Source organism: Pagrus pagrus, assembly GCF_965226575.1.
Source record: "Pagrus pagrus genome assembly, chromosome: 12".
NCBI classification, from domain to species: Eukaryota; Metazoa; Chordata; class Actinopteri; order Spariformes; family Sparidae; genus Pagrus; species Pagrus pagrus.
The window spans coordinates 31,920,985-31,940,065 of NC_140196.1; positions in this window are offsets into that span (position 1 = coordinate 31,920,985).

Consider the following 19,081-nt stretch of genomic DNA (forward strand, 5'->3'; position numbering starts at 1 on the left):
TTCTGTGTGAACAACCAACAGCGGAGAATTGGCGAACCGCCGCTGTGGCGATAATTTGGCGTCTGTGTGATTTCAGAGCTTCCCCGCTCGACACCCGTTTCTCGAAACTTTTCTGAGATCTCATGATATGTCACTTCATTCACATGTCATGAATTGGAGACATGTATGGCTCGAGTGAGGCCATTAGAACGTTTGACTCCAGTGGTCTACTGGGACTGGACCATAGACTGTACACAGTGAATGGACTGTACCGTGGGACTTGTGGCGCTCAGACCAGTGTGATGTTACTCACCATGGATACCAAGCAACTATACATTGTGGATGCGCAAACCGTGGCCACACAGCAGAAATGTACAGTGGGAAATGGTATAACAATAACGGAAAATGTAAATTAGATTCATTATTTCGTATTTATTTCCTTGTTTACGATATTTTTCCGTATTTTTCCGTTTTTCAACCAGTTCAGGCTAGGAAACTTCAGCGAAAGACCCTTTTTCAATCAAATAACCTACAGCTTATGCTACTGTACAGTGCAAAAAGAGGCTTCTCTCACTCTGAAACGCTCAAAATTGACATGAGCCAGTTTTCACCCTTAATGAATTAAAGGACAGGTAAAGCATTGTTTGCCATGAAGAAGATCCAAATTCAACCAGTTCAGGCTAGAAACTTCAGTGAAAGACCTTTTTTCAGTCAAATACAGTACAGTGCAAAAAGAGGCTTTTCTCGCTCTGAAACACTAATTTTTGACATGAGCCAGTTTTCACCCTTAATGAATTAAAGGACAGGTAAAACATTGTTTGCCATGAAGAAGATCCAAATTCAACCAGTTCAGGCTAGAAACTTCAGTGAAAGACCTTTTTTCAGTCAAATACAGTACAGTGCAAAAAGAGGCTTTTCTCGCTCTGAAACGCTAATTTTTGACATGAGCCAGTTTTCACCCTTAATGAATTAAATTCCAGGTAAACCCTTGTTTGCTATGAAGAAGATCCAAATTCAACCAGTTCAGGCTAGAAAACTTCAGTGAAAGACCTTTTTTCAGTCAAATGCAGCTTATGCTACTGTACATTGCAAAAAGAGGCTTCTTTCGCTCTGAAACGCTAATTTTTGACATAAGTCAGTTTTCATCTTTAATGAATTAAATTCCAGGTAAACCCTTGTCTGCCACGAAGAAGATCCAAATTCATCCCGTTCAGGCTAGAAAACTTCAGTGAAAGACCTTTTTTCAGTCAAATACAGCTTAGGCTACTATACAGTGCAAAAAGAGGCTTTTCTCGCTCTGAAACGCTCATTTTTGACATAAGCCAGTTTTCACCCTTAATGAATTAAATTCCAGGTAAACCCTTGTTTGCCACGAAGAAGATCCAAATTCATCCCGTTCAGGCTAGAAAACTTCAGTGAAAGACCTTTTTTCAGTCAAATGCAGCTTATGCTACTGTACAGTGCAAAAAGAGGCTTTTCTGACTCTTAAACTCTCATTTTTGACATAAGCCAGTTTTCACCCTCAATGAATTCAATTCCAGGTAAACCCTTGTTTGCCACGAAGAAGATCCAAATTCAACCAGTACAGTGCAAAAAGACGCCTCTTTCCCTCTGAAACGCTCATTTTTGACATAAGCCAGTTTTTGCCCTCAGTGAATTAAATTCCAGGTAAACCCTTGTTTGCCATGAAGAAGATCCAAATTCAACCAGTTCAGGCTAGAAAACTTCAGTGAAAGACCTTTTTTCAGTCAAATGCAGCTTATGCTACTGTACAGTGCAAAAAGAGGCTTTTCTCGCTCTGAAACGCTCATTTTTGACATAAGCCAGTTTTCACCCTTAATGAATTAAATTCCAGGTAAACCCTTGTTTGCCACGAAGAAGATCCAAATTCAACCAGTTCAGGCTAGAAAACTTAAGTGAAAGATCTTTTTTCAGTCAAATACAGCTTATGCTACTGTACTGTGCAAAAATAGGCTTTTCTCTGTCTGAAACGCTCAAAATTGACATAAGCCAGTTTTCACCCTTAATGAATTAAATTCCAGGTAAAGCCTTGTTTGCCATAAAGAAGATCCAAATTCAACCAGTTCAGGCTAGAAAACTTAAGTGACCGACCTTTTTTCAGTCAAATACAGCTTATGCTACTGTAAGTGCAAAAATGGGCTTTTCTCGGTCTGAGACGCTCAAAATTGACATAAGCCAGTTTTCACCCTTAATGAATTAAATTCCAGGTAAAGCCTCGTTTGCCATGAAGAAGATCCAAATTCAACCACTTCAGCCTAGAAAACTTAAGTGAAATACCTTTTTTCAGTCAAATACAGCTTATGCTACTGTAAGTGCAAAAATTGGCTTTTCTCGGTCTGACACGCTCAAAATTGACATAAGCCAGTTTTCACCCTTAATGAATTAGATTCCAGGTAAAGCCTTGTTTGCCATAAAGAAGATCCAAATTCATTATTAAGTGAAAAACCTTTTGTCAGTCAAATACAGCTTATGCTACTGCACAGTGCAAAAAGGTCCGTGTATCATCTGATCATTCAATTATTCCATTTAATGTGGCAATATTTCGTTTTTCTGTATGCACCAAACATTGAAAACTGGCGAATGTTTTCCTATTTTCAGCCCAAAACGGAAAACATAATAAACAAGGAAACCAATACGAAATAATTAATCTAATTTACATTTTCCGTTATTGTTATCCCAGCTGAAAAATAAATGTGCTAAATGTACTAAAATTTAGCATACTTTTGTGTACTTGAAGCCACACTAATCATCATTATACTTCAAAGTGTGTTCATGATTAGTTAACTTGAAGCATGCTATTTTGGAACAGCTAATTTTGTACTAAATATATTGTAATTGTAAGTAATTGTAGAAAAGCTCAACCTGAAGTGTAATTAGTGTACTTTTATGTGCTAAAGTGGAACAACTTAAAGTATATTTTGTACACTTTAAGCATATGGCTTTATATGTACGAATATATGCTTAATTAGTCAAATTAAAGTTACACTTGTACTATACTAGTACTATTCTAGTACTTTGTTTGTGTTATAAGTACATTAAAAATGATTTGTTAGTGTCTCAAAAATATATAAGCTTTATACTTTTAATATATTCTTACTGTGCTAATATGCTTAATTATATGTTTGGCTTATTCCAATTACTAAAAAAGCATACTTTGCACAATAGTCAATATACTTTCTCTTTACTTTACTACATGTTTACTGTATATTACTTTCTACCTTGCACATGTTTGCAAATGTATCACCAGCATACTAAAGGCTGTGAAAGTGAAACTTGTGGGACTACTTCCAGGTGAAAAAATAGACTGTAATCTATTTGTACCATATCCAAATTAGAATGATACATTGTAAATACAAAAAACTTGTACTATCTCTTAACATTTTTACAACAAATGTATGAACAATTACATTATGGCTTTTAAACATTTTTAATTATTGGTACCTTAGTACACCTTGTAGAAATAGGTCCATTTCAGTCAGCAAGACCTAAACGTTACACATAAACTTTACAGAACACTGAGAATAGTGAACAATGAAAAACAATATTCCTTATTATTGCACACCTAACCCCTCCCACCATACAGAAACACACACCATACATTATGTTCCTTTTTTTTCGGCTGAACTGCTCATTGTTACACTTTCGTCTGATGGCCGCGCACACATCAGAGACACTTGTCTGTGGAAACTCCAGAAGAACAGCGTCTATTGACCAAATAGACAAGAGATAATGTAAGTCACGCAGCATAATCATATTATTTTGAACAGTTCATCAAAGGGGTATTCCAGAAAGGAGGTTCAACAAACTAGAAGCCTAACCCTGAACTCTGAGTTGAATTAATCTGTGAAGTGAAACTCTGAGTATAGGCTATAAAAACAGCAGGGCCGTAGCCAGGATTTTTGAAATACCGAGGTCAATATTCGGCAGACACCTTTCTCATTCTCTTAGCTTATTACAATTCTCACCTTTCCTCCTCTTTGCCTGATCATCCTCTGCCTTTCTTGCTGCAACAAATGGTAACTTGGATTGATGCAGCCTCTTACCACTACGTTGCATCTTTGCTCCGATTCATTTAATTGCCGTTCTAAAAATAGACCTGCAGTCACGTCGCGACCGTGTTTACTTTCGGTTTTAATGAAACGAAACTTAAGGAAAAAAAATACCGAGGACATGACCTCGGTGTCCTCAATGGTGGCTACGGCCCTGATAAACAGTCTTGTGAGTTAATTCAGTGGATATTTCAGCTTGTAGCAGCTTTTACCACCAACAGATACCTACTGATTAACACACATCCTGTCTCCTAACATCCTGCTGAGTAAATGAACATGTGGAAGAAGACAGAGGTGGTGGTCACCTCCACCTCCACCACGTCTGACGGAGGCAGAGGAGCTGGTCCCTAGTCAGGTCGCTGGGTGGCCAGAGGCTGAGGGCGTTGTTGGAGGCAATGCAGGCTGATGGTTAGCCTACTTTTGTAGCTATCTGTGGGAAATAAAGAAAGCCAAATAAAATGTGAATGGTGCACGTCAGCAGTGACGTGTAGTCTGATATTCCATGTGCAGCCAGACTGAGAATATTGTTCAGATAAATGACGGACTGATGAGAAGTGGTACCGTTCGGCTCAGGGAATGGGAGCTAATCTAAACGAATCTAAATAAGCCCCCTGTTGTAAAACTATGTGAATTATTTCTGCTTAAACATGATGCTGTTAAGAAGAAAAGGAAAGGGCCCTGTCAGACAGCTCCGTCAGACTCAGGGTTTCTTTAAGTAAACCTGCTAGCGAGCACATTAGGTTCCCAGAGTCAGTTACCACGGTGACTGACACAGAGTATAATATACCTCTCATTTACGAAAAAAAAAACAAAAAAAACAGAGTTTCCCTCATCTCAGGGTTCACTTACGTTTTAACCTGCTTTCTGGAAACTGAGAAATTTTATCAGTATGGTATACCAATACTGCTACCAGTAAATAGTCCAACATGTATTTAGTAATTACTGGTGGTCAGTTTCCGTGTGATCTAGCTGCTATAGAAATCACAGAAGCTTTTAAATAGACTACATGTAACTCAAAACAATGGTCATGAGTAATAGGTGGATATTTTGATGTACTTTACCTTCTGGTAGAGATCATGCCATTAGCGGTGCCTCGGGGCTGGTCTGTTGCGTCCTCCAGCAGGCCAAACCCCAGAGCTGGTAAATGTCCTCAGTCTCACCATCCACTCCCCCTCTCACATTGCCTTGTGGCTCTTTGGTTTAGTGCTCATCTGAGGACAACATAGAAATAAAAACAGTGGTTATAACTATGAATCACAGCATAAACATAGTGTGCTGAACAAGTGTGTAAGTCCTTGAAATTACAGCCTCTGTCCAATTACCACATTTACAGGCATTTTTTTGAGAGAGAGAGAGACACACAGAGAGAGAGACACAGTGAGAGAGAGACACACACACAGAGAGAGAGAGGGAGGCAGACAGAGAGAGACACAGGTAGGGGGAGAGAGAGAGAGAGAGAATGGAGATCCTGCTCAGGCTTCTTAGCATCTCTATTGGCTATCTGTTGCATCTGTAGGCTCGTTCACTATATTTCTCATTCTCTTAGCTTATTACAATTCTCACCTTTCCTCCTCTTTGCCTGATCATCCTCTGCCTTTCTTGCTGCAACAAATGAAAACTTGGATTGATGAAGCCTCCTACCACTACGTTGCATCTTTGCTCTGATTCATTTAATTGCCGTTCTAAATATAGACCTGCAGTCACGTTGTGACCGTGTTTACTTTCGGTTTTAATGAAACGAAACTTAAGGAAAAAAAATACAGAGGACATGACCTCGGTGTCCTCAATGGTGGCTACGGCCCTGCAGCCACTATGCTCGTCGTGGCGCACCTGGACGGAAGTACCTCCCAAGTGACATGTCAGTGACCAAAATGCACCGGCTGTTCCAGGAGCAGAATCACAGGGACATCAGCTACTCCCTGTATTACAATGTCTTCTGCACCTCATTCAACTTGGGATTTGGACATCCAGCAAAGGACTGCTGTGCCACCTGTATGAGCTCGAGGCTCCGAATGAAAGATCCTAACCTTACTGAGGATGAGAGGAAGGCAGAGATCGTATCCTTCATGCTCCACAGGGTGTTCTACACCCTGCTGAATGTAGTGGAGGATACAGTAACTGTCTGCTTTGACATGATGCAGAACCTCTGTCTGCCCAAGTCTCCCATCGGCCAGACCTACTACTCCAGGCAGCTTTACATGTATGTGTTTGGTGTTGTGGTCCATCATGGAGAGAGGAGCCTGCAGGCACCGTCATCTCTACGTGTGGCTTGAGAATGAAAATGGAAAAGACAGCAACATGATCGCCTCTGCCCTGGACCACTGCCTGAGAACCAGTCTAGCTGAAGATGTCCAACAGGCTGGCCATTTGAGGCTCTTCAGTGATTCCTGCTACGGACAGAACAAGAACATCACAATGGTGGGAATGCTGTCCAGTCTACAAAGCTCTATCTTTAAAGATGTCAAGATGGAATGCTTCTTCCCTATCCGTGGCCATAGTTTTCTCCCTGCTGATAGAGTTTTTGGAAGACTTGAGCAGGATATTCGCAAGCAGGATACCATCCTCCTACCAGACGAATACACCAACATCCTGAGGAAGCATGGCTCTGTGTATGTGTACGGGAAGGACTGGGAGAGCTTTGACCACAAAGCTGCAGCCAAGGCTCTCATGCAGTCCACGTGGTCTTACAAGATCAGCGACGCCCAGGTGCTGGAGATTGATGGCAAAGGGTTGGGGATGAGAACCACCTTCAGTGGTCCCACCTACCAGCACACTCTCCTGAAGAGAGGCAATAACTGGGGCCAGTATGAAGCAGATCCCCTGCCCATGATGACCACAGTGAAGGCTGTGAAGAAGAAGGACATCATCAGCCTGCTGAAAGCCATTGGTGCCCCAGCAAACGTCAAGGCCTTCTACACAAGGCCGGATTATCCAATGGGCTTTATGGGCACAGGCCCAGGGGCCCACGTGAACCTGGGGCCCAAACAAACTTAGGGAAAACTATGGAAATGCGTGTTTCTCTTCTACTCACTGATATTGACACCATGTATAACCAATTAAAAAACACCCTTGTTTTTTTTTTGTTTAACTAAAGACAATGATTTAATTGGTCAAGTGCAAGTGTGGAAACCATGGGAACAGCCAGCTCCGCCCCCACGCCACTGTCTATCAATGACAGTGCTGAACAGACCGGATCGTGGGGAAGTAGTTGGAGAAAAAAAAATGAGTGAACGAAGCGGTTGCAGTAAGCGAAAACGTAAAAGAGAAAAGGAGGAGAGGGAGGCAACTTTTTTGAGAAGTGTACCATCCATCCAAACTTTCTTCAAACGGAGTCAGGAACATCAGGACGAAGATGACACTGTGGAGGCGGAGGACTGCCTGCAAGCTAACCCGGAGCTAGAGGAAGATGCCGGGGGAAGCGAGTGTCAACCTGTTGCTAGCTGCAGTCACAGCACCGGTGTGAGCCGATCTGGCAGCCCGAGCACATCCGGTACTTACACCGGCAGCTCGCATGAGTGGATGTACCAGGTGTCGGATCCGGCATTGTGGGGCGAAATTAACGAAAATGCTCGCTCTGTCCTAATCGATCGTGGACCTGCTGTGTTTCATAACAGGACGAGCAAATACCCGGCCTCAACTCGTGATGGTGGTTTGGGCGGTAAAGTGCGCTCCTTCACGAACGATCTGATCTACTGCCGTTTACCAAATGGGGAAAGAGTTTCCCGTGACTGGATGACATATTCACCATCTACAGGTAACATTTATTGCTTTGCCTTCATGCTCTTTTCAACAAAGACACAAGACAAGACACAGACATCAATTTGTTAGTGGCTTCTCTGACTGGAAACACCCTGAACGTGTGCGGGATCATGAGAAAAGCACAGAGCATTGTAGTTGTATGCTAGCATTGCTTCGGCGCTCATCTGTCAGCGGGAGCGGGACTGTGAACGCTCAACTAGTGCAACAACTGGAGGGAGAGAAGCGCTACTGGCGCCAGGTGCTGAAACGTGTCGTGGCTGTCATTAAGTTTTTAAGTGAAAGAGGGTTGCCTTTCCGTGGTGATGATGAACTTATTGGATCACCACACAATGGTAACTTTCTTGGCATTCTGGAGGTCATTTCCCAGTTTGATCCTTTCCTGGCTGAACACATGAATAAGTATGGTCAAAAGGGAAGGGGAAGCACATCCTATGTTTCATCCACTATATATGAGGAGTTGAGACAGAGCTGAGGAGGAGAGACAGAGCTCAGGAGAGAGAGAGCTGAGGAGGAGAGACGGAGCTGAGGAGGAGAGAGACAGAGCTGAGGACGAGAGAGACAGAGCTGAGGAGGAGAGACAGAGCTGAGGACGAGAGAGACAGAGCTGAGGAGGAGAGACAGAGCTGAGGAGGAGAGAGAGAGCTGAGGAGGAGAGACAGAGCTGAGGACGAGAGAGAGCTGAGGAGGAGAGACAGAGCTGAGGACGAGAGAGACAGATCTGAGGAGGAGAGACAGAGCTGAGGAGGAGAGAGAGAGCTGAGGAGGAGAGACAGAGCTGAGGAGGAGAGACAGAGCTGAGGAGAGAGAGAGCTGAGGAGGAGAGACAGAGCTGAGGAGAGAGAGAGCTGAGGAGGAGAGAGACATAGCTGAGGAGAGAGAGAGCTGAGGAGGAGAGAGACATAGCTGAGGAGGAGAGACATAGCTGAGGAGAGAGAGAGCTGAGGAGGAGAGACAGAGCTGAGGATGAGAGAGACAGAGCTGAGGAGGAGAGAGACAGAGCTGAGGAGGAGAGAGACAGAGCTGAGGACGAGAGAGACAGAGCTGAGGACGAGAGAGACAGAGCTGAGGAGAGAGAGAGCTGAGGAGGAGAGACAGAGCTGAGGAGGAGAGACGGAGCTGAGGAGGAGAGAGACAGAGCTGAGGAGAGAGAGAGCTGAGGAGGAGAGACAGAGCTGAGGACGAGAGAGACAGAGCTGAGGAGGAGAGACAAAGCTGATGGAGGTACGTGTGTGTGCGTGTTTGTATTCGGGGAGCCATCCAAGAATTTGTGCCCAGGGACCCCTGCCCTCTTGATCCAGGCCTGTCTACAACCATGCTTTGGCTGTGACCAGTGATGTCCACAGTGAGGAAGAGTAGGCTAAAAGGCATACACTGGCATCTGAAGCCCATGTGACACTCAAGAACACACACACACACACACACACACACACACACATTGATTCACTAGCATTTCTAAATGGTATTAGTAGCCTATAGCCTAAGGTGGATATATAGCGTTTTGCAAAAAAAAAAAAGTTATGTTGTGTATGTTCTGGCCAAAACTAACTCAGAATCTTATTAATGTGTCTATATGATTATCATTACTCAATCTTTGTATATACTATTCCATATATTTTAATTCAATTTAAGATGTTTGACAATGTCAGTGTTAAGATGATATGTTGCATTTCGGCATGGTTTTTGTTAGAGATGCACCGATCAATCGGCCGCCAATTAAAAAAGCCGGTTTTATATCCAATCGGCCCCAATCAGTGACCGGCAGGTCACTGTCCTAATTTCCGGTTTTCGGCCGATCAAACTGACCCGCATGCGTGGTGCGTAGCAGCTCAACGCGCCCAGAGCAAAACAGCTAAAAACTAGCAAGACTCATGAAGAAAACATGTCGCTGATTTGGACTTATTTCACTTTGTGGCAACAGGCAGGAGAATAGTCACGCACATAAACATTCAGTGGGGTTTAACTGAGAATGTGTTGAGCCTCCTTGAACCTTTTGAGGAACTCACTAAGACAATAAGCTCCTCGTCAGCCACCGCCGCAGTTGTCATCCCTGAAATCACTGCACTGAAACGCCTTTTGGGGAGAGCAGCAGACACAGACCGTGGTGTGGGCACTGCCAAAGCCACGCTGTTGGAAGCAGTCCAGAGAAGGTTTGCAGACATCGAGAAGAATCCACTGTACGCTGTGGCCACTGCTATGGATCCCAGGCAAGTTATATAACTTCAGTTAAACAGTAAGTTAAATAACTTACTGCTAATAATGTTTATTAGCCCACTACTATTCTTAAATGAATAAGCATTTGCTACTAAGCTATAGGCTAATGTGTTTGCATGGGTATATCAAAACATAAAAATCAACGTTTTTTTGTTGGCCTTTTAGTGCCTGCTTGTGTATGTGCAGAGTGCACAACATTTATGTATTGCCTGGCTAATGTGGCTATATAATAAAAATACAATTCCTTTTGTCTGTTGATACAGATACAAAACCTGCTACTTCTCAGCAGAAGTAAAGGATGAAGTGAAAAGGGTGCTTCTGAACATGCTGGACACAGTGGACACCAGTGCCAGCAAACCCACACCTGATCAGCCTTCTGAGGAACCTGCCGCCAAAAGGGCAAGTCTACTGCTTTCGGTGCATGATGAGATACTGAAGGAGAGTGCTAGCAATGAGGAAGAGCAACTGCTGGGCAGCCCTTCATCTGTGCAGTTACATTGTTACCTGTCCGAGTTGCCCATCAAGAGATCTGAAGATGAAACTGTAAATGATGTACTGAAATACTGGCACGAAAACAAAACACACTACCCTGCACTTGCCCCACTTGCCGAAGCCTACCTCTCTGCTCCATGTACCAGTGTCGATAGTGAGCGCTTGTTTAGCTTGGCTAGTAATGTCATAGATGAGAAAAGAAACAGGCTTTCTGGTGAGAAGGCAGAGATGCTTCTGTTTGTGAAGAAGAACCTGCCATTGATGGTTAAGTGATCGCATTGAGAGTGGGACAGAGTACTTTGTTCACAACTGTTATGACCCTGTTCCCCCGACCCACCAAGCTCACCTCCCGAGTGTGAAATCATAGATGTCATAGAGCTCCAGCCTGACGGCCAAACCCTCAGGAGGTCTGCACGAAATCATGTTACGCCCCTGGTCTAGGGGAACCAGAGACATGACATGAGGTGCTCTCACCCACTCTCCCCACTCCCAAGAAGGCCAGTGTCACAGTATAGTGTTTTTTGTTAAAGGTAGCATTTATTCACTTCGGGGGGAGACCAAAGCCAAAACAACAAACAAAAATGAGTCTAAACCCCTAACCTCCTAACCTCAAACCAAAAATAGTAACCAAAAGACAAACTCCTTACCTAACTCATAAGTAGGGAAAAACAGGAGAAAAAGGGTTAAATTAAAGGCTTCTCCCTCCTACTGGGCTACCATATAAACAATTATTTGTTGGACATCACAGCTCTTTGTTGGATGTGGGAAGACAGGTAGAGAGGAAGACTGCAGTCAGCCGGTGCTTCAAAAAGGCTCCTCTCCTGCCTCTGACCAATCCTGGGTCGACAATCAGCCAGGGATAGCCAATCAGCACGTCCAACCTGCCATCAATCACACACACCCACACACACACACACACACACACACACTCAGAGGAGACTGCTCACACCTTAGGAGGAAGAGGGACATAGCAGTGGATATACATATATACACATATACACATATACACATATATATATACCTTCACACACACACAATATAAACAAACCATGACCCAGGGTCATAACACAACCTAAAGCTACCTGTTTGTATTAATGTTTTTTTTTTTTGTATCCCATATTATGATGCACTTTTTTATTTAGAGATGTCAAGAGAGGTCAAAGGCCTGAAATGTGGTGCAATTTACTTTGAGAACCAGTTTTAATTTTCAAGTACATATAGTGCACTTTATCTTTTGTTTGTATTAATATTTTAGTTTTATCCTATATTATATGCTGCACTTTTTATTTTGAAATATTAAAAGAGGTGGTGCAATTTACTTTGAGCACCAGCTTTAATTTTCAAGTACAAAGATTTCATTGCACTTTATTTTTTTAGATGGAGTTAAAGTTTTCTTTTGTCTTATCAACTGCTGCTTGTGTTGAGGTGTTGTTGAAAGCCTGCAATATATTGAATGTGATGTGACATTGAAAGTCAACTATTCCAGTTTCTCAAATGGTGGTATGTGTACCCCTAGGGGTACCCAGAGGTACTGGAGGGTTAGTCAATAAATTACATTACCAGGCAACTGCTGGGACGTTTTTGAATGTTGTTGTTTGAATGTAAGTTCATTATTGACCTGTAAACTGGACTGAATGTTATGGTCAGTGTTGAAAATAAATCTGCTCAGGAGGCACTGTTGAAACTTTCACTCTATTTCTTATTTGGGATGTTTTATTCTTGAAAAGGGGGGGTTATGATAGCATCATATAGCCTACCACTAGTTGTGGTTTTAATTGCAGTTATATAAGCAAAATGGTGTCTGGGAGAGGGGTACTTGTATAGAATTTGGGAAAGGGTACTCAAGCCAAACAAATATGGTGTCTATTATATGATTATAATTATTTCTTAGATAGAAAATCGGTATCGGAAAAACCGGTTTTGGCAGGTCCGACCTCCTTTAAAACCGGAAATCGGTATCGACCAAAAATTTTGCAATCGGTGCATCTCTAGTTTTTGTTTTATTTATTGACTATTTGTAGATATAAAATGTAATAAAAAATATCCTGGATTTGAAGAACACTGTGTCCCTGGCCTTCACTGAGCTCAAGTAATAGTTTACTGTACAAAAATTGTGAATGAACTTGATTGTTGATGTCTTATATATATATCTCGTTTTGCAACGAAACTCTTCATTTCTGAGAATAAATAGTAAAAATCACACTACACCCCATCTGCCCATTAAGAGGATTAACACAGTGGAATTTATGTGCAAAGTTGAAAAGTAGGGGGATCTCTTCTGCTTCAATTTCATCAGCAAACAAGAACGCATTCGCAATTTCTTCAGCCATAGCTATCCAAACGTGTTCTGCAAACTGCATGTAGCGTACAGGTGGATCTAACAGGATGTAAATATTTCTGTGACCTGTATATTCTTTGACGGCAGCTGGAAACTGTCCGACTTGACTGCAGCTTTTTGTCACCGCCCCCTGCTGCTGCTGCCTGGTCTTGTCCACCTTCCAGGCAAGGCGCAGTTCATCAACGTGCCGGCAATTGCGTGAGATGGGCGGAGGTGTCGATGACCTGCACTGTTGTGCGACCCACAGACGGAGAATTTTAAAACCAGGAAACAGCTGATCACAGCAGTCAAGTCCATCACTTCATCCGCGGACGTCAAGATGAGCAACTGGAAAGCCGCTGACATCCGGGGGGTGCTAGCGTCTCCTCGGTCTCTGTAGCTGACAGCTAGCGGACACAACCAAACAGCTAGTAGCTGCTGTCAACCTGTTGTGTAGCGGCAAGCTACGAACGGTTGCTACTTTCAAATTAAAAGCCCTCCGCTATAAACCCAGTTCTAAAATCCAATGGGGTGCAATGTAAAGCTCTTATTTTGAAGAAACATTCATTTTCACTGTTCACTGCCCAACTTCGTGCTTTATGTCACGTCACATGTTTACGACTATCCCAGTGGCAGCCAAGTGGCGGCTTTTGGAAAAGGATGAATATTACGCCTCCCTTTTTAGAAAGACAAGGCGATAGATTGCCGCCCTTACCTTGGAGCAAATGTGCCGCCTTTTCTATCTAAAAATGGCTATTCATTACTCTCCCTTTCCTTTCTCATGCTGCTGTAATAGATTAGCATGAGGCAAACATGCATGACCACTATCAGCAACTACCCCCCACCCCCAAAACAAAATATCGCCGAGTCGGTTTTCCTCCATTTTGTTACCGCAGCCACGTTTCGCCAAAGCCAATGTCAGAGTTACCCATCCCCCACACTTATTAACCTCCGAGTGCCAATTTGAAAAGAAAGAAGACCTATATTCTATAAATTTTCCCATACAAACTAGTTGCCGTGCACACATTACCTTACCAGAAATAAAGACTAATGAAAAGATATTTAAGGACGGCACCCATGACCACTGCCATCAGCAGAACAGTGAATGACCGAAAAGACTAAGCTACCAAGTTTTTTATTACCTTTATTGTGTCCAGAGCAGCCCAAATCCACAGAAAATATCACAGCGAGGGAGATAATGGTAGAGCCTGCAGGTCTTCAACCACCATTTTCTGTCCTGGAAAAAAAAGACGCCTCCTAGAGGCAGGGTTTTCAACTTCCGGCTGATAAAACATAACCTTTTTCTTTCTTCTTAAAATGACAGAGACATGCAGATTTAAAATTCCTCAGTATTGAAATACTTTTAAAGATTTAATCATGTTTTGGAGAGAAATATAAATCAATTATGTAGCATATACAAAACCTCCTTCTTCCATTTTTTCAGTGTAGCGGACGCTAGCTAGTTGTTATTATAGATTTGGGGCAATATATGTTATGGTTTATCTCACATAACCTAATACTGGACAACACGTTGTCAGTAGTTAACAGTCCTTTCACAAAGATAGCTGTTCCCTCCAGTGTGTCACAACGCGGTGAGGGGTTTCTTGTCCTGGTTTTCTGTCTTGTCATTTTCATGTTTTATTTTGAAAAATAACTCTCCTCTCGTTTCATGTCACTTGCCCTTCCTCTTGTGTCACCGGTCTGACGTCTCCCCTGATCCCTGATTGTTTCCACCTGTTCCCCATTAACCTCATGTGTCTTATAGTCTGCGTCTCCCTTTGTCCTGTGCCAGAGTGTCTCGTTTATTCGTGTGCCTCCAGCCCTCATGTCCACAGCCTTGCCCGATTCCAACGACCACGTTTGTATTTTTGATATCCCTTGTTTCCTCTTTAGAAGAGTGATTTTCTGTTGTTGTTTTTCCTGTTTAGTTTCTAGATCTAGTATTTGTTTCATTGCCTTGTTGTTTTTTCCTCACTTTTGGAGTGACTTTGTTTTCTTACAGTTTTTCTAGCTTAGGAGTGCAGTGTAGTTAAGTTTGTAGCCTCCTTTTGTTTCCCTCCTTTTGGAGCGTTTTTTGTTCATACATTTTCATAGTCATTCCTCTGAAGATTAGAGTAGATCAGCCTATTAAGTTTTCCTCCCTTTTGGAGTGATTTTTTGTTCAGTCTTGGTTTGTTTTGTTTTTCTGTGATTTGTCTGGTTTGCCATTAGTATAGTTATAGAAGGTTTCATAGCCTATTTGTTTATCACCCTGTCTACTGAGCAAAGAAGACGATTTTCAAAATAAAACGTTTGTTGATCTTTGAACCTCTGCTTCTGAGTCCTCCCTTAAGCCCAGGCCTGACATTACACTCTGGCCAGTATGGACTCAGCAGAGGCGCAACAACTGGCGGGGGCTCTGCAAGCTCAGGAAGCCCGCATTTCGCGTCAGGAGGAGTTCCAGACGGCGATGGCGGCACATATGGGTCAACTCACTGCACATCTACAGGAGTTGATCGCGCAGCTCCCTCGACCCACCGCCCCGGCTCCCGTACCCACTCCACCCACAGCCCACGTCGAAGCCGGAAGTAAGTTGGCTCCCCCTGCACAGTATAATGGCGAACCAGGACTAAGTAAGACGTTTCTCATAGACTGCTCTATTCATTTTGAGCTAAACCCCCATGCTTTCCCCACTGATCGGTCCAAGATTGCATTCATGATCTCGCACCTAACTGGGAGAGCCAAAGCCTGGGCGTCGGCAGAATGGGGCAGGAGCTCGCCGATCTGCAACACGCTAACAGATTTCCAGACGGCGCTAACACGGACCTTCGACCCAGTAACAGATGATCGGGAGAAAGCGCAGGAGCTGAGTGGGCTGAGACAAGGCAGAGACTCTGTATGCGACTACGCCATCCGTTTCCGCACACTTTCAGCGGAGAGCGGGTGGAACTCCACGGCTCTGTACAATGTGTTTTTAAAGGGACTGGCAGCACCGATCCAAGATCTACTCGTCCCCCTCGACTTACCTACAGGCTTGGATGATCTCATCGCTCTCGCTGTCCGAACAGACAACAGACTCGGGCAGCTCAGACGTCACCGAGGGGAGAGGACTGTAAGGACCGAAGGAGTTTCACGTTCACAGACACAGGGCCGGCCAGCTTCCCACACTTTCCCTCCGGAGCAGTATAATCATCTCCCTGCCGAGGAGGAGGGGGTCCCCATGCAGCTGGGCAGAGCACGGCTAACACAGGAGGAACGGCGCAAACGGCTACTGGAGGGGAGATGCTTCTACTGCGGTGAGGCTGGTCATCTCGTCGTCACCTGTCCAACCAAACAAGCTACAGCGGTGAGTCAAATCAAAGCTTCAAATCCTGTTTCACGTACTCTCACCAAAGTCCAGCTAATTCACCACACTGTCAATAATCTGGAGGCGCTCATAGATTCAGGAGCTGACGAAAGTCTAATGGACTGTGAATTAGCGGAAGAATTGGGCATTAGATCTGAACCCTTAACTAAGCCCATCAGGGCCCGAGCTCTAGATGGGAAAGAACTGTTTGTCATTTCTCGTATCACTGAACCTCTCCATATGCACATTAAGGAACACAAGGAGAGCATTCGCTTCTATTTATTCAAAGCGGCCACTCACACTCTGATTTTGGGACAACCATGGCTTTTTCACCACAACCCTCAGGTGAATTGGAGATCTGGGGAGATCCAAAAGTGGGGGGAGGACTGCACCAAAGACTGTTTTGTCAAACTAACCCAGAACAGTGATGTTACTGAAGTTAACCTGTTCTCTGTCAATCCTGCCACAGAAACTGAGTACCCGGATCTGAACTCGGTGCCCCCCTGCTACCACCATCTCCGTGAGGTTTTTAGCAAATCTAAAGCCATGTCCCTTCCCCCACACCGCCCATACGACTGTGCCATTGACCTACTTCCAGGATGCACCATACCTAAAGGTCGGCTGTACTCTGTTTCTGGTCCTGAAAAAGAGGCTATGAGAGAATATCTCACCACATCTTTAAAAGCGGGTCTCATCCGCCCCTCGTCTTCTCCAGCTGGCGCTGGATTTTTTTTTGTTGACAAGAAGGATGGATCTCTTAGACCATGCATAGACTATAGCCCTCTCAATGACATCACATTAAAGAACCGTTACCCTCTTCCACTCATGTCCTCTGTGTTTGATCAACTTCAGCAGGCCAAGGTGTTCACCAAACTGGATCTTCGAAACGCCTATCATCTGATCCGCATAAGAGAGGGGGACGAGTGGAAGACGGGGTTCAATACACCTAGTGGTCACTACGAGTACTTGGTCATGCCATTTGGACTCACCAATGCCCCAGCTGTCTGCCAGGCGAGGATCAACGATGTGTTGAGAGATTTCCTTGACGTTTTTGTCTATGTATATTTAGATGACATTTTAATCTACTCCCCCGACATTGCCACACACCAAGACCACGTGACCAGGGTTCTGAAAAGACTGCTGGAGAACCACTTGTACGTTAAGGTTGAAAAAAGTGTGTTTCATGCCGACACCGTCTCTTTCCTGGGCTTCATCATAGCCCCTGGAAAGGTTCAGATGGATCCGGCTAAAATTAGCGCTGTAGCTGAGTGGCCTACTCCTGATAGCCGCAAGAAGGTTCAGCAGTTCCTGGGATTTGCGAACTTTTACAGGCGGTTTATCAGAGGCTTTAGCGCAATAGCTGCTCCTCTCCATGCTCTTACCTCCACACAGGTGCGGTTCTGTTGGTCTCCAGAAGCAGAGAGGGCGGTCCAGGACCTCAAGAAACGTTTCACTTCTGCTCCCATCCTCACCATGCCAGATCCGCAGCGCCAGTTCGTGGTGGAGGTGGATGCCTCCAGCGAAGGGGTCGGGGCCGTCCTCTCTCAACGATCAGAGCATGACGGTAAAATGCACCCCTGCGCGTTCCTGTCACGTCGACTGTCCAAGGCGGAACGGAACTACGACGTTGGTAACCGATAACTATTAGCAGTTAAACTCGCCCTAGAAGAGTGGAGGCATTGGTTAGAGGGGGCCAACCGCCCATTCATTGTCTGGACTGACCACAAGAATCTAGAATATATCAGAAAAGCCAAGACACTCAACTCTCGCCAGGCCAGGTGGGCGCTGTTTTTTAACCGTTTTCTCTTTTCTATCTCTTACAGGCCGGGGTCCCGGAACGTCAAACCAGACGTCCTGTCTAGACTATTCGACCCCGAGCCTGTTGCCAAGGAACCAGAGCCCATCCTTCCACTGACCCGTGTGGTTGGAGCGGTGACTTGGCAGATAGAAGAGGAGGTGAAGCAGGCTAATGGTGCTAAATAGTGGGTGCCCTGATAATCGCCTGTTTGTCCCTGTTGAGTTGCGCCCACAGGTGATCCACTGGGCTCACACCTCGCTGCTTTCATGCCATCCGGGAGTTCGGAGAACCATGTTCGCCATCTCCCGGCGGTTCTGGTGGCCGTCCATGGAGCCGGAGGTTCGGGAGTACGTGGAGGCATGTTCGATCTGTGCTCGGAACAAGACGTCCTCAGGATCCCGCATGGGTCTACTACAGCCACTCCCTATCCCCTCCAGACCGTGGTCAGATATATCCATGGACTTCGTCACGGGGCTCCCGGTATCCCAGGGGAATACTACTGTTCTCACAGTTGTGGACCGATTCACCAAAATGGTGAGGTTTGTTGCTATGCCCAAGCTGCCCTCCGCCAAGGAGACGGCGGAGATCATGATGAACAATGTCTTCAAGATTCACGGCTTCCCGAAAGACATTGTCTCTGACCGGGGGCCCCAGTTCGTGTCACGGTTCTGGAGGGAGTTCTGCAGGCTCATCGGAGCCAAAGCCAGCCTGACCTCAGGATACCATCCGGAGGCCAACGGCCAGACCGAACGCCTCAACCAGCAACTGGAAACCGGCCTCCGGTGCCTGGTCTCCCAGAACCCCTCAACATGGAGCAAACACCTGGTCTGGGTTGAGTATGCACATAACTCTTTACCAACATCTGCAACAGGCTTGTCTCCTTTTAAGTGTGCTTACAGTTTTCAACCCCCAGTCTTTCCAGACAATGAATCAGAGGTAACGGTCCCCTCTGCCCATGCCATGGTCCGACGTTGTCGCCGCATCTGGGCCGCAGCCCGCCAGGTGCTCATCCGACAGGGAGATCGGGTCAAGAAGGCAGCGGACAGAAGGAGGCGGCCGGCTCCCACATTCCGGCCGGGACAGAGAGTGTGGCTCTCGGCCAGAGACTTTCACCTCAAGGTCCCCTCCAA